The following is a 12,278-nucleotide window of genomic DNA, read 5'->3' as shown; positions in this document are numbered from 1 at the left end:
CACACAGACACACAGACAGCAAGGTGGTCTCATAAGCCTCCTTGCATTTTTTAAATAAGGAAAGTAAGCTAAAACACTTAATATTCCGTGCATTTAATTGTTTTTTCAGCTTTGATTTTCGTTGCTCCGCTATGCCAAGAAGGGGGAGTAGGGGCAAGTGTCTGGTCATCCCCCACCCTGCCTGCTGCATAAGTGGTTCAGACTTGCAGTGTCTTGCATACCAAACGTGGCCTTTGACTGTACTCACATCAAGGACACTGTATGGGATACCAATTTACTTACACAGTCTATTGGCCACTTGTTATTCCAGCACAAGCGTGTATATCCTTGGGGACTGCGGGTTCTGTAAGTTTCAAACAAGGAGTTTGTCTGGCCGATCCAGCGAACTGCAGACAGCAGCTAGCGTCAGCCCAGTTCAGCTGAATGTCCTGTGCTTTTTTTGTTTCGTTAGCGGGAGACAGGAGGGAGGTATGATCGCAGTTGAGCGCGGACCCTGCCAGCTGTGAATAGCATTCAAGCTTTATCAACCCAGTCTTATAGACTTTGAAACACAATGCAACGGATGACTTCTCTCTAACCTAACGTTCAGTTAAAGAGGGTCATTATGTAGTGAGAATAATGGCAGTTCGATACGTTTCACTTATCTACGAGAGGTGATCAACATTTTTTATGTGAATGGATCTTTTTTTACGTTAATCGCACAGAATGTAACACCTGTGTTGCTAGTCTCGTGGACTTCTTCAGTGTTATCAGTTATTTTGCGTGTGAATTGTTTATCATGAAGTTTAAAGGACAAAATAAATCGACAGGATTATACAAATTGTGATGTATTGTTTTGTTATCACCTTATTAAGTAACTCGGAATAAAAAGTACACAGTGAACACTTCAAAGGTAGAAGAGGTGGTAGGGGTATCTACGTTTGAATGTATGAATTTGGTAGCAGTGGAGGGGTCGTTTGTGATTTTATTTTCACCTTAGCTTCGTCACAGTCTAAACATGAAAGCAAGTAAATTTCTTGGAAACTAAAATACTGGTTGCACTCTACTCCATAACACCGTGTTCAGTGTTTGTGTATTGCTATACTTCATGTAGGCGTTCTTTCGCTGTGTTTTGTGTCCCGTGTGACAATTAGGCCTAGGCAAGAAAAGCAAGCAGAAGAAAGTGATCTTGTTATCAGTGTCTTACCAGCAGCGCTGGAACGATATCAAGATTTCAGAGCGCTGCGTCAGTAAGGTAAGTGTTGTTCGTAACAGAATATTGTCCTCTCCTCGTGATGAAGTTTACTGAATTTCTGGAAACATAACAAATGACAAATACTGTATGGATAGTATTTCGTAAGAACAAAGAATTTAATCTAAAACGAGTTAACATTGTTATACGACTCTTATTTAGTCTTGGGAGTATGTATGCACAACGTTTTTGAAACTGGATGCCTTTCCGTTGTCAGATGTAAGAAAAGAAGGATTCGATTCGATTAGGTGTGTTACGAAGAGGAAGGAATCTACTCAGCTTTACCTGTTAGAAAGAGAAAGGACCCTATTCTCTTGGGCTCATTAGAAAGAAGAGTGGACCTTCATATTTCGTTCTTTCAAACGAAACACTGTATGATTTGTATTTAATAATTCGCTCTACCACTTTACGCTTGTTGGCACTGTATTGGTGTGCAGCATGATATGATCGTCATGCAACCATCATCAGGTGTGTAGGATTTGAGGTTTCTCACAGCTGTGGTTATGAAGAGTTCTATATGCTTGGATAGAACGCCTTATAATCTGATGAAAGTCAACTGACTCGTCGGAGGAACACGTCGTTTCCATCTTCAGGGTAGAAGCATATGCCAAGAGCTGTGCTCGCCACCTGCTGGTTTCAACAGCAAAAGATATAACTCTTCAGTATCATGTCCATTCGATACGCAGTTCGGTGCGCTCTGACTGCTGTCAATAGAGTTGAAATTTGTGTCAGTTGTGGCATAAAATTAGATAAAATTATGATTGAAATTAATTAATTTTAATTAAAATTAAAATCAGTGCCCTCCTGTTGCTGTTCAGAACTGTGGTGTGGGCGGAATTTTGTTGTTCCTGTCGTTGGTTGTGCGTTAGACCTGTCTGGTGTTCGTTGATGGATGCTCGTGGGACCGTGCCCCGAATAATCCCCAGATGTATATAGTCTAGGTATTGAAAGTGGTCTAAAATAAACCACAAGAAGCAAGAAGTTCTGGGAAGAACTAATCGCCTCCCTTCATTTGATACGACATGAACCGCGTGGAAACGAAGCGTTCAACGGTAATTCTATTGGTGCGTGTTTATTCGTTGCCGCGAACACGTTTTGCACCTAGCCATTGCCTAGCAGCTGTTGGGGTGATACACATGGGGGCACGCGGTACAGGCCGGAAGGTCGCGGGTTCGACTTCCGTTGAGGTGATTTTTTTTTCAGTTTACCAAATTCTTCCAGCCGCGCTATGGCCGTGGGGTCGACTCGCTTCTAACATAAATTAGTACCAGGAATATTCCTGGGGTAAAGGGTAAAGGGGTAAAGGGAGGTCGGCGCGTAAGACTGACAAACTTACCGCCATCTGCGAGCCGATTGTGTAGACAATATGGGAGCCTCGACGTCTCACAACCTGATGGGCCTTCACGGCCTCTTACAGGGATAGCTTTACTTTTTACCTTTTTTTTACACATAGAGAGACAGACTGATGGGAGGGATTTATGAAATACGCCGTTGAGATGGGCTCAGGTGCCATGATATAAATTCCAGTGTCATAAAAATTGGTTCCGGCATTCAAAAGTTGTTTTGGGGGGATACACAGACACACAAAGAGCATGGCGATCTCATAAGCCTACTTTTATTTTTTCTTCAAAAGAAGTGAACTAAGGAAAGGAGCCCACAAAATCATAACGTTCACAGATTTCAGTAGTAGTCCCAAAGGGGAAAGCTTAAAGTGTGTCTCGAGTAATTAGAGATTTTTCGAGTGCCGAACAAATGTAAGACATGTAAGTGTTCCTGTCTTTCGATATCTCGATTTGTACCCCCAGCTGGCATTCGCATAATGCAGTGACCCCTTCGTAATGTAATGGTAAAGTTATCCCTGTTCGTAACTAATTAAGCACTACGCCATTAAAACGTACGGGGGAGCGGAGTTATAGCTCTGCCATCCTTGACCCCTTGCATTATTTTCCTTCCAATAGCACAGTCGGTGTAATAACGGGCTCCAGGATGGACGGCCGGGGTTCGATTCCCGAAAGCGGAAAGAGATTTTTCTCTACTCCGCAGCGGCTAGCCCGGCTCTGACAACCACCCAGCCTCCTATCCAGTGGGTACAAGGGGCTATTTCCCCGGGGGTGCAGTGGCCGGGGCGTGAAGCTAACCATTTGTCTCCATATAGTGCCGAGGTCAAGAATGGTGGAGCTATACCTCCAGACCCCTATACGTCTTCATGGCATGGTGCTTAGTTAAGTACAATGATAAATTTACCTTACTTGTATCTTAGTGGGCATGTTTGATTTTTGTTCGACATTCCACGAAGTGACCTTAAAACCCAGCCTTATGTAAGAACGTCCCGTAATGATGCTGTTTGGATAGGCGGGCTCTCCCAAAATTTCCGTGACGTCATATTCAGAGACACCTGTATAACTGGAAGTTATCTCCTTAGATTGGGCACACGGTATCGTAGTTGGTTGAGGCACTATGCTACAAGTCGGAAGGTCGCGGGTTCAAGTTCCGATGAGGTCATTGGAATGTTTTCAATTGACCTAATCCTTCCGGCCTCACTATGGCTCTGGGGTCGACTCAGCTTCTAACAGAAATGAGTACCAGGAATTAATTAAATAATTTTCCTGGGTAGTAAAGCGCGGCCGGCGCGTAAAGCTGACAAACTTACTACCATCTGTCAGCCGATTGTCTAGAAAATGTGGGACCCTCGACGTCTCACAACCCTATGGGCCTTCACGGCCTGTTACAGGGATAGCTTTACTTTTTTACCTCCTAAGATTAAGTGCTACATTGTGAGATTTGAGGTTGCCAAGCCACGATAGTGACTGAGAAGAATACTGGCTTGTGCAATGTGAGGACGCGTAGTATGGGAGAAGTTGCAGGTTGTTAACTAATTTTGCCGGTAGGTGGATCTCATCTCTCCGTCGTCAGCCGTCGTCATTTTCGTGAAGAATGCTTAATTAGGAAAAGCTTCTTGAAACCTACATTTTTAGAATTACATAAACTCGTATAATTGTTATGGTTGGTATTTCTTTCCGTAAGTTTCTTTGGAATTTCGTGTGCCTTATAACTGACTCGGTTGCTTCGAAAATGGAATATACGTATGTATTAATCGTATGTATTAAAAAGTACTGAAACGGGGACATGTTTCCTTTCTTCATTTTGCAATCGGCGTATTTTCTGAATTTCCACACTTTGCATATGTAGTAGCTGTAATAAACGTTTTTATAGATTAAAAGACCAATTAAAATCACATATACATGTACTTTCATGGAAAAGCAAAATCATATTTTATTGGACATTAATTAGACAGTCAGACATATGCACTGGGAAAGTGGATGTTATCAATATCTGATAAAACGCCTGCTATCTGCGAGCGAAAAGTATTGAGGGACATAGCTATGAGACGTCAAGGCTCTCACATTTTCTAGACAATCGTCTCACAGATGGCGGTAAGGTCAGCCTTACGCGCCGGCCGGCGTCCCCTTATCCCTCAGGAAGATTCCTGGTACTCATTTCTGTTGGAGGTCGAGTCGACCCCAGGGTCATAATGCGGCTGGAAGGATTAAGTCAATTGAAAAATCTAAGGACCTAATTGGGAATCGAACCCGTGGCCTTCCGGCTTGTAGCATAGTGCCTCAACCAACTACGTTACCGAGTGCCCTGTGTAGGCAACCTTACCTAAGAGAAGGTCTGTGTTATATTTGAACTTCCCTCCGGTGTTTAAGTACCTGAAGTAGGTTGGCAGTAGAATATACTCGCTGCACTACTTCAACTGAATTTCTGCTATCAGCTACAGACGGCGCTAGTGCGATCTGACGGGACTTTTCCATGTTACAGCAGTGTTGCCACTACTTTTCATCCAATCCTTGTAGTTTCTTTTTTTGAATTCGCTTAGTGGGGGGTGGAGTCCAACTGGGTCCACTCGGTACTGCGGCCACTAATTGGCCTATTGTAGCCTGCCCCTGGTGATTATGATGATGGAGAATTTGGTGGAATGAAGACTGGCAGGGGAAACCGAAGTACTCGGAGAAAACCTGCCCCAGCGCCACTTTGTCCACCAAAAATCCCACTTGACCAGACCCCGGGATCGAACACGGGCCGCCGCGGTGGGAAGCCAGCGACTAACCGCTTGAGCTATGGCGCGGCGAAACCCTTGTAGTTACTTTGTAGTCTCTAATTTATCACATAGAAGGTGCAGTATACAAGACCAATGATTTTTCCTATCCCTCCTGTTTTTCGTCATATTTTTAGAGGCCCATGAGGTAACCGACACTATTGAGAATACAATATACGATGTACAATAATGCTGTCTATGCCAAGATCAAATTAAATTAATAAGACGCTTCAATTTACACTTTTGTTTTTGTTCCGCGGAACGGATTTATAATTGCAAGACTGTGCTGGGATGTAACTGCCTGTTTTATGCAGGTTTCTTGCTTAACTCATTCGTGAACCCAGAATATGGAGGCAAAATTTTTCTCCGAAACGTCGGTGACTTTTAGTGACTACATGCCCTTATATCTCCTCCCCTCCCACAAAAAAATGATCTTGTAATGACCACTGCCAAGAGAACCTTAAATCTTCATCTTCAATTTCATCATTTGGCGAGAGCACAAATTTCGAAGCTGCTTTCTCATTACTCAGTTTTCTCCGGCCCACCTTTTAGTTCCTGTCTCTTGCATCCAGAGATTCTCTTCCACACCCTTTTCTCAGATATCACCAGTCTGTTCTTGTTCCCATAAAGAGACTAAAGTGCGAAAATATGCTTTTATATAGTTTAATCTTGGTGTTGTTTTTGTGTTAGACGGGGACACAAAGTTTTGAAACTTGGTGGGAACAGGCATTCCCTTAATTTAATCTCTTCTAAATTTTTTCTTCGACGCAAACCATACTTTGAGTCCCAAACATGTGAACTTCGCGACATTTTCAAAAGGATTTGTTGGCTCTCATTGTGTTATGATTTTGTCCTTCATTCCGTGTACGAGATATCAATTAACTCCATGGCGCTGAGAAGCTACAAGTTGTTCAACCACTCAAGAATTTCCCAACATTTTATGGAACCCGATGGTTCATTACTGCGTTCGCAATAACCCTCCATTTGCCCCTATCCTGAGTCAGATTAATACAGTCCATACCAGCCCATCCGATTTTTATAATGTCCTCCCACCTACATCTAGGTCTTTTTAATTGTCTTTTTCCATCCGGTTTTCACACGAAAACCGTACATTCATTCCTCTTCTTCACAATGCGTGCTACATGCCTTTCCCATCCTCTTAAACCCATTCCAATTATACCAAACTATAGGCAAAACAATAATTTTGTTTGTCGACAGGAGACAAGAAGGCAAAAAGGTTCTGAAATATTCGCCAATGCATTTGCATTAAGAAGACTAGAAACTCTAGCTGTAGTGGCCAGAGGCCGAACCCTAGTCTCTCTGAATACGAACCAGTAGTGATAGGATCCACCACAGCACTATAGCGCCACAGCGCTCGACGGTATTTGCGTGATCGTGCAAAGGTAAGGCGGACGTACCTTAACGTACCATCCAACGATTCGCTTGGCAGAACAGAAAGCGAACGCGCATAAACGTCAGGGGATAGGATAATAGTCCCGAACAGTCCTGTTCGTGAAATAATCGTCATCCTGACATCAGCCACACGCTGTGTAAGCAGAACGCGAAGGCGAAGACCTCAAACTATTTGTGTACAAGCAAGTTAAACGGATACAGATCCCTGCTTTCGAACCATGCACTGATTGTTTCGCTTCAGCGCACCGCCATAAAACATTTCGCACTCTCAGATGCGTCAATATTATACACAAATGATTTATCTGGTTCCTTTCATTTGCCCTGCTTCTAAACATAGCTCCAACATTAATCATTCCGGATTTTATACTTCGATTTTCGTTACGGTTGGAACATTATTTTTTTACAGAATTTAGGTAGATGCGAAAGCATCAGTTAAAAATTTCTGGGAACGAAGAATATACACAGAGTGTAAATAAATATATGTTACAACGCCCTGTGGTAGATAGATGGGTTCAATTTCATATTATTTTTTAGTACACCCATGTCCGGAAACGCTTTGTTTACGCGTTGGGGTCTCTGAAATGTGAAGGAGGACGCCCTTACCTCTTACCTCTTACCTCTGTGGCTTACTGGTGACATTTACCTAACATCTCCAAGAGACCTTACCCGAGTTGCTGGAAGTGGTGCCTTTGGAAGTCCATCGTGAAATGTGGTTTCTTTCTCTGGGTGTACATGCAAATCCTGGTGTACGAGACCCCAGTGGAGACAACATGATCTTGTGGCAAAAATTGCAGTAGCAGCTGGAACCATCCGAGAAATGCCGGGAATCTTTCAAAGAGTTTAGCCAGGCGGTGCAGAACATGCAATGAAGTTGCCGGCGGCCATTTTGAGCAACTTTTATAATGGAAAACAACAGTAACATCCCCTAAATCGTATGCATCCTCTCGGAAACTTTTGAGGCCCTTAGTGCCAAAAGGAAGCTTTTCCGGGCATGGGTATATTAACAAAGTATGATCAGATTGAACCCATCTGTCTACCGCAGAGCGTTGTAACATATTTATTTACACCCTGTACATTGTAAAGGAAACTGCAGCGAGGGTTCGCCACAAATACGGCATAGGTCAGGTCTGCGAGGCCATTAAATATCGACTTCAAAGGAAATAGCGTCTAAGCTAAAGTTGTCCCTGTGCTTAACTAATTAAGCACTACGCCATGAAGGCGCATGGGGGGGAGAAGATGTATAGATCCACATATTGACCTCGGCACTAGCTGGAGGTGAGTGGAAATAGCGTCTTACAAAAGAAATAGGTTCTGAGAAGAACTGATCGCCTACTTGCCTTGGTCAGTGTCACTATTACTATACGACTGGCGGTTTACCGTCAATCAGTTCGTCTTTGAGTCAAGCCCCTTGAGACTCACGACCAATAATTTTATTTTCCGGCTGAACACTTGCGGTTATAGTTCTTAGGTAACATCCTCTCTGACGAGAGGATGGGTCTTTCGTTTACAACTGCTGCTGGTTCTCGCCAGCGCAGTCATTCTCATGTCCGAGTCCTGCGGGACTCATGACCACATTTTACTGTCTCAGATTTGAGACTCTCCCAAACTGGAGGGCCAAGGCTCCATATTTATATCCCCTAGGAACACGGTTCCCGGTTATACCCCCAGGCACTGGGTTCCCTTTCCGTCGCCTCCTAAGGCTCGCAGGGCTACGGTGGAAATAGTCGACCTCGCTCCCCCACCGCTTCTGAATTGAACTTGCCTTTGGTACGACACGGACCTTGTATGAAACGACGCATCCAAAAATTCTTCTATTATTGCATGTGTATTCGTTGCAGCGGTAACGTTTTTACCGAATTGTTGGCAAGCAACTATAAGTGGATACACGTACACAAACTGACGGGAGGGATTTATGAATTTCTGATGCTCCGGCCATCAACATAACAAATGTTTGAAAATAAACCAATCTAATTGGTTACATTGGTTTTATTTAATAACTGTTACATGTTTCGGTCCATATTTCGGACCATCCTCAGGCAGTTTCATTAAATACGCCTCATGTTATTTACAATTTTACAGCTTTAGTGAGACTCGTAATTACATCTATTATGATGATTATATTGATTGACAGTAATATGGATCCATACGTAGTATGAGTGAGGCACTATGTTACAAGCCGGAAGGTTGTGGGTTCGATTCCCGATAAAGTCATTGGATTTTTTTAATTGACCTAATCCTTCCAGCCGCTGTATGGGCCTGGGGTCGACTCAGCCTCTGACAGAAACGAGTACCAGGAATCTGCCGGGGGGGGGGGAAGGAGTTTGGCGCGTAAGACTGACAACCTCACCGCCATCTGTGAGCCAATTGTCTGGAAGATGTGGGAGCCTTGACTTCTCACAACCCTGTGGGCATCCATGGCCTGTTACAGGGATATCTTTACCTTTTTTATTAGGATAGTTCAATAACGTGAGACTATTTAATGAAACTGCCTGAGGATGGTCCAAAATTTGGACCGAAACATGTAGCAGTTATTAAATAAAACCAATGTAAGCAGTAAGTTTGGTTTATTTTGAAATATTTGTTGTGTTGACGGCGAGAGTATCACAAAGCATGAGACACAACGGTACTTTCTGTAGTCACGGCTGTGGAGAGTCTCGGTTTCAACGTACTCGTGTATAGAGGAGACTTGTACGAGTAAACGCTTTACAGGAGCACCAGACGGAGCACAGTTGGATATTAGGTTACCCTATCGGTGACCATCTTCTGAGTACTGACGTTATACGAGCACAGTCCGGTAGAATTTCACCGATGTTTCGGTGGAACGTACTGTCCCATCTTCATGGTTTAAAACTAAGAACGTAACCAGCATGAGGTAGATGTAAAACAAGGCAGAAACACGTAGGATTTGCGATTCTCACAACGATTGTTATGAAAAGTACTATCTTCTCGGATATAACGCCGTGTATTCCATTAAAAGTCAACAGACGTTTCGGAACAACATCGCCTCCATCTTCAGGGTCGAAGAATAAGCCGAGCAAAATACCAGCGTTAAAGCAGGTGGCAAGAAGCCATACGTTCCTCTGAAATGTCGGAAAAGTTTTGCCGGTATGTACGGCGTCACATCCCAGAAGAGGCATGATGTGTTCCCAAGGAAAGAGGCAGAATATAAACCTATGCTTAAACGAAAATATTTGTCGGGAAGTTAGCGAGAGAGATAGGACCCAGTACGATAGTATCAGAACGGGTCGTAAGGCCCCATACCTGACAAGGAAAGCAAACAGTTTACTTGCGTCGCCCAAAAGTAAAAAGAAACGTTTGTGAAGAACAAAGGGAATTGAAAGAGAGTGCTGGGAAGAACTCGTCGCCTATTTTCTTTTGATACGGCACGGACCTCATAGTAAACGACGCCACCGAAATTCTTCATTGCCGCAGAAACCTATTTACCGAGCTGTTGCCTAGTAACGGTAGGAAGGTACACATACAGGCACACAGACTGATTGGGGGGGAGGGGATTTACGAAGTACGCCGTTGAGATGATCTCAGGTGCCATGATATACGTACCAGGTTTAATAAAGACCGGCTTCTTTAGTTAATGCAGTTTAAGGAAATATCACTGTTCTGAGAATAATGCGAAATATAGAAATACATGTATGCAAACAGGTAAATTAATGCTGGCCCTGTGATAGGCAATGGAGGCCCATGGGGTTGTGGGACGTTGAGGCTACCACGTTTACTAGACAGTCGACTCACAGATCGTGGTGAGGTTGTCAGCCTTACGCGCCGGCCGCCCTATACCCCCAGGAAGATTCCTGGTACTTATTTCTGTTAGGGGCTGTGAGTCGATTGTCTAGAGAAAATGTGGGAGCCTCGACGTCTCACAACTCTATGGGCCTCCATGGACTGTTACAGGGATAGCTTTACATGTGGACAGTATGCAGAGCTTATAAATTTTAAGGCAGGTGGTATATATCGTAACAAATTTGGTTTGAGGGGTTAAGGCATTATCACATCAATAGGGTACCACACTGATTATTATCGCTATATGAAGGGAGGGTTGTTTCGATCTTTAGGTCCCAAAACGCAGCAGTGTTCAAATTGAAACACGAAAAAGGGCGAACATCCAATTAGGATTTGACGATTTGCTATTTGTTCGAGCGCACATGACCAAATTTACGGACAATTTTCTCATGCAAATAACAATGTCTCTTCTAGGACACTTCACCCCACGGAATAGGTTTAAGTCATCAGAAGAGCAAATAAATAAAACGACACAAAATAACTTGGGTCAACTGTCAATTACCCTTCCTGGTTCCTGCATGTTAATCAGCTTCAACATGTGACGGAACATACTGAGAGAACTGACAGACCAAACACACACAGACTTCAGCCAAACAGGCCTTGTGCAATCCAACGTAGGCACGTATGTAATAACGCAAACATATAATTTTGGAAAGTCGCACAACAAGTAGTCAAGGAGAAACAAATAAACACCACTCTGTCAACATTTGTTTTTATTCGTTGTTGATGGTAACGCTACAAGTTTCGACCATTTTCTTGGGTCATCTTCAGGCGTACACGAATAATATTTAGCTTCTGAATTGCTTCATTAATCAATATTAATTCATATTGTGGTTGTATGATTATTCCATACTGACAGTTATATCTTAATTTTAAAATGTTAAAATATAGTGAAAACTAGACGTTAAACTTGTATTAAATGGGGAAAATTAACCAATATTATAAATTCAGTTCAAACTTTGTGCCTGCTACATATCGCAAGAGTTTTGTTTGTTGTTCCACTGTAGTAGTGATATTGTGATGTGAGGTACTTGTTCACCGATTGAAACTGCCGCCCTGCACCCGTTCGTATGCCAGTCACCCCACGCTTCCTCATGTCGGCGTTCGCACTAAATTGTGTTTGAGAGTGAACATTCTCTTCGCTCCGCGTTATTTTCGTTTTGCGGCATCCATGGTGTGGTCCCCTCGTGTGTAGTTCTCATGATGCCACATAATGAGGGATATATGATCCAAATTCACATCTGAGTTTGCCTGCCATTCTCAGGTCTGTGAAAGAAACGCAAGTCACTTTCAACATCAGGTCGGTGATTTCCAGAGTTTGGCAGTACAGTCGCAATTTTGTACACATTTAGGGTGAAACTAAGGCGTTCTCTCGGCTACACAAACAATTTCACTTATTGCCTCGTAAAATATGCTTAATTATTAATGAATATGCATGACACTTTTTAGCTGTATTTATCCTTATTGAAGGGGCGCGCGGTAGCGTAGTTGGTTGAGGGGCTTATGCTACAAGCCGGAAGGTCGCGGGTTCAAGTCCCGATGAGGTCATTGGATTTTTTTTTCAATTCACCTAATCCTTCCAGCCTAATCCTAATCCTTCTGGCCCTGGGGTCGACTCAGCCTCTAGCAGAAATGAGTACCAGGAATTAATTAAGTAATTTTCCTGGGGAGTAAAGCGCGGCCGGCGCGTAAGGCTGACGACAACCTTACCGCCATCTTTGAGCCGATTGTCTAGAT

The 12,278-nt window shown here is 43.3% G+C and overlaps 1 protein-coding gene across 2 annotated transcripts in view; it reads left to right on the top strand.

The window, feature by feature from the left end:
- Positions 1–236: 236 nt before the first annotated feature.
- The window catches only part of LOC111872835 (V-type proton ATPase 116 kDa subunit a), an 89,181-nt gene continuing 77,139 nt past the window's right edge, over positions 237–12,278 (top strand). For both annotated transcript variants that reach the window (XM_023867065.2, XM_023867045.2), the window contains exon 1: positions 237–1,234. The gene's annotated coding sequence lies outside the window, so the exon portion shown is untranslated. The remainder of the gene's footprint in view (positions 1,235–12,278) is intronic.

Source organism: Cryptotermes secundus, unplaced genomic scaffold (assembly GCF_002891405.2).
Source record: "Cryptotermes secundus unplaced genomic scaffold, Csec_1.0 scaffold1021, whole genome shotgun sequence".
NCBI classification, from domain to species: domain Eukaryota; kingdom Metazoa; phylum Arthropoda; class Insecta; order Blattodea; family Kalotermitidae; genus Cryptotermes; species Cryptotermes secundus.
This window is presented reverse-complemented; position numbering and strand designations above follow the sequence as displayed.